Raw genomic sequence first — 4,556 nt, 5'->3', positions numbered from 1 at the left:
TTCGTTTTATACAATGGAAGAACTGTTCCTTTTATTTTGTACTTTATGCTTCGGGCGTTGCCTTCTAAGGCCATACCTATTCGATCTGGTGGAGCAACGCCCTAGAGTGAAGCCTAGGTTGCCCGGAACGTAGAAATGACCATATCCATCACACTGGTTGCAATTATTCCTGTTACACGATGGAAAAACTGTTGTATTTTTATTGTATATTATGCCTCTGGCGTTGACTTCTTAGGCCCTAACTATTCGATCTGGTGGAGCAACGCCCTAGAGTGAAGCCTAGGATGCCCGGAACGTAGAAATGACCATTACCTTCACACTGGTTGCAATTACTACTGTTACACGATGCAAAAGCTGTTGTATTTATATTGCATTTTATGCTTCTGGCATTGACTTCTAAGGCGGTCGTTATTCGATCTGGTGGAACAACGCCCTAGAGTGAAGCCTAGGTTGCCCGGCATGTTGAAATGACCATTACTTTCACACTGGTTGCAATTATTCCTTCTATACGATGGAAAAGCTGTTGTATTTATATTCTGTTTTATGCTTCTGGGGTTGACTTCTTAGGCCCTAACTATTCGATCTGGTGGAGCAACGCCCTAGGGTGAAGTCTAGGTTGCGCGGAACGAAGAAATGACCATAGCTTTCATACTGGTTTCAATTATTCGTTTTATACGATAGAAAAACTGTTGTATTTATATTGTATTTAATGCTTCTGGCGTCGACTTCTTGGGCCCTAACTATTCGATCTGGTGGAACAACGGCCTAGTGTGAAGCCTAGGTTGCCCGGAACGTAGAAATGACCATCTCTTTCACACTGGTTGCAATTATTAGTTTTATACGATGGAAGATGTATTGTATTTATATTGTATTTTATACTTCTGGCGTGGACTTCTAAGGCCGTAGCTATTCGATGTGGTGTAGCAACGCGCTAGAGTGAAGCCTAGGTTGCCCGGAACGTAGAAATGGCCATTACAATCACACTGCTCGCAATTATTCATTTGATACAATGGAAAAACTGACGTGTCTTTATTGTATTTTATGTTTCGGGTGTTGACCACTAAGGCCCTAACTATTCGACCTGGTTGACCGACGCCCTAGAGTGAAGCCTTGGTAGCCTGGAATGTATAAATGACCATAACTTTCACACTGGTTGCAATTATTCGTTTTATACGATGGAAAAGCTGTTGTATTCATATAGTGTATTATGCTTCTGGCGTTGACTTCTTATGCCCTAACTATTCGATCTGGTGGAGCAACGCCCTAGAGTGAAGCCTAGGTTGCCCGGAACGTAGAAATGACCATTACTTTCGCACTGGTTGCAATTATTCTTTTTATACGAGGGAAAAACTGTTGTATTTATTTTGTATTTTATGCTTCTGGCGTTGACATCTTAGGTCCTAACTATTCGATCTGGTGGACCAACGCCCTAGAGTGAAGTCTAGGTTGCCCGGAACTTAGAAATGACCATCACTTTCACACTGGTTGCAATTATTCGTTTTATACAATGGAAGGACTGTTCCTTTTATTTTGTACTTTATGCTTCGGGCGTTGACTTCTAAGGCCATACCTATTCGATCTGGTGGAGCAACGCCCTAGAGTGAAGCCTAGGTTGCCCGGAACGTAGAAATGACCATATCCATCACACTGGTTGCAATTATTCCTGTTACACGATGGAAAAACTGTTGTATTTTTATTGTATTTTATGCCTCTGGCGTTGACTTCTTACGCCCTAACTATTCGATCTGGTGGAGCAACGCCCTAGAGTGAAGCCAGGGTTGCCCGGAACGTAGAAATGACCATTACCTTCACACTGGTTGCAATTACTACTGTTACACGATGCAAAAGCTGTTGTATTTATATTGCATTTTATGCTTCTGGCATTGACTTCTAAGGCGGTCGTTATTCGACCTGGTGGAACAACGCCCTAGAGTGAAGCCTAGGTTGCCCGGAACGTAGAAATGACCATTACTTTCACACTGATTGCAATTATTCATGCTATACGATGGAAAAACTGTTGTATTTATACTGTGTTTTATGCTTCTGGCGTTGACTTCTTACGCCTTAACTATTCGATCTGGTGGAGCAATGCCTCAGGGTTAAGTCTAGGATGCTCAGAACGTAGAAATGGCCATTACTTTCACACTGGTTGCAATCATTCCTGCTATACGGTGGAAAGACTGTTGCATTTTTATTGTGTTTTCTGCTTCTGGCTTTGACTTCCATAGTCCTGGCACTTCGATCTGGTGGGGCAACGTCCAAGGGTGAAGCCTATGTTGCCGGGAACGCAGAAATCACCATAACATTCACACTGGCTGCTATTATTCGTTTTAAATAATGGAAAAACTGTTGTATTTTTATTGTATTTTATGCTTCTGGCGTTGACTTCATAGGTCCTAACTATTCGGTCTGGTGGACCAACGTCCTAGAGTGGAGCCTAGGTTGCACGGAACGTAGAAATGACCATTACCTTCACACTGGTTGCAATTATTCATGCTATACGATGGAAAAACTGTTGTATTTTTATTGTATTTTATGCGTCTGGTGTTGCTTTCTATGGTCCTAACTATTCAATCTGGTGGAGCAACGCCCTAGAGTGAAGCGTTTGTTGCCCGGAACGTAGAAATGACCATCACTTTCACACTGGTTGCAACTACTCCTGTTATACGATGGACAAAATGTTGGATTTTTATTTTGTTTTATGTATCTGGCGTTGTTTTCTAAGTCCCTACCTATTCGACCTGTTGGAGGAACGCCTTAGGGTGATGCCTAGGTTGCCCGGAACGTAGAAATGACCATTACTTTCACACTGGATGCGATTATTCCTGTTATACAATGGAAAAACTTCTGTATTTATATTGTATATTATGCTTCCGGCGTTGACTTCTAAGGCCCTAACTCTTCGATCTGGTGGAGCAATGCTTCCGAGTTAATTCTAGGATGCCCGGAACGTAGAAATGGCGGTTACTTTCTCACTGGATGCAACCATTCCTGTTATACGATGGAAAAGCTGTTGTATTTATATTGTATTTTATGCTTCTGGCGTTCACTTCTTAGGCCCTAGCTATTGAATCTGGTGGAGCAATGCTTCAGAGTTAAGTCTAGGTTTCCCGGAACGTCGAAATAACCATCACTTTCACACTGGTTGCAATTATTCCTGTTACACGATTGAAAAACTGTTGTATTTTTATTTCATTTAATGCGTCTGACGTTGACTTCTAAGGCACTAGCAATTGGATCTGGTGGAGCAACGCCCTAGAGTGAAGCCTATGTTGCCCGGAACGTAGAAATGACCATTACTTTCACACAGGTTGCAATTATTCATGCTATACGATGGAATAACTGTTGTACTTATATTGTGTTTTTTGCTTCTGGCGTTGACTTCTTACGCCTTAACTATTCGATCTGGTGGAGCAATGCCTCAGGGTTAAGTCTAGGATGCTCGGAACGTAGAAATGGCCATTACTTTCACACTGGTTGCAATCATTCCTGCTATACGGTGAAAAGACTGTTGCATTTTTATTGTGTTTTCTGCTTCTGGTTTTGACTTCTATAGTCCTGCCACTTCGATCTGGTGGGGCAACGTCCAAGGGTGAAGCCTATGTTGCCGGGAACGTAGAAATCACCATAACATTCACACTGGTTGCAATTATTCGTTTTAAATAATGGAAAAACTGTTGTATTTTTATTGTATTTTATGCTTCGGGCTTTGACTTCTAAGGCCCTAACTATTCGATCTGGTGGAGCAACGCCCTAGAGTGAAGCCTATGTAGCACGGAACGTAGAAATGGCCATTACTTCCACACTGGTTGCAGTTATTTCTGTTATACGAAGGAAAAACTGTTGTATTTTTATATTATTTTATGATTCTGGCGCTGACTTCTAGGGCCCTAGCAATTCGATCTGGTGGAGAAACGCCCTAGAGTGAAGCCTAGGTTGCCCGGAACGTAAAAATAACCATTACGTTCACACTGGTTGCAATTATTCGTTCTATACGATGGAAAAGCTGTTGTATTTATATTGTGTTTTATGCTTCTGGGGTTGACTTCTTAGGCCCTAACTATTCGATCTTGTGGAGCAACGCCCTATGGTGAAGTCTAGGTTGCGCGGAACGTAGAAATGACCATAGCTTTCATACTGGTTTCAATTATTCGTTTTATACCATGGAAAAACTGTTGTATTTATATTGTATTTAATGCTTCTGGCGTCGACTTCTTGGGCCCTAACTATTCGATCTGGTGGAACAACGGCCTAGTGTGAAGCCTAGGTTGCCCGGAACGTAGAAATGACCATCTCTTTCACACTGGTTGCAATTACTACTGTTACACGATGCAAAAGCTGTTGTATTTATATTGTGTTTTATGCTTCTGGGGTTGACTTCTTAGGCCCTAACTATTCGATCTTGTGGAGCAACGCCCTAGGGTGAAGTCTAGGTTGCGCGGAACGAAGAAATGACCATAGCTTTCATACTGGTTTCAATTACTCGTTTTATACGATGGAAAAACTGTTGTATTTATATTGTATTTAATGCTTCTGGCGTCGACTTCTTGGGCCCT

The sequence above is a fragment of the Calliopsis andreniformis genome, unplaced genomic scaffold (assembly GCF_051401765.1).
Source record: "Calliopsis andreniformis isolate RMS-2024a unplaced genomic scaffold, iyCalAndr_principal scaffold0019, whole genome shotgun sequence".
Taxonomy (NCBI): domain Eukaryota; kingdom Metazoa; phylum Arthropoda; class Insecta; order Hymenoptera; family Andrenidae; genus Calliopsis; species Calliopsis andreniformis.
This window is presented reverse-complemented; position numbering follows the sequence as displayed.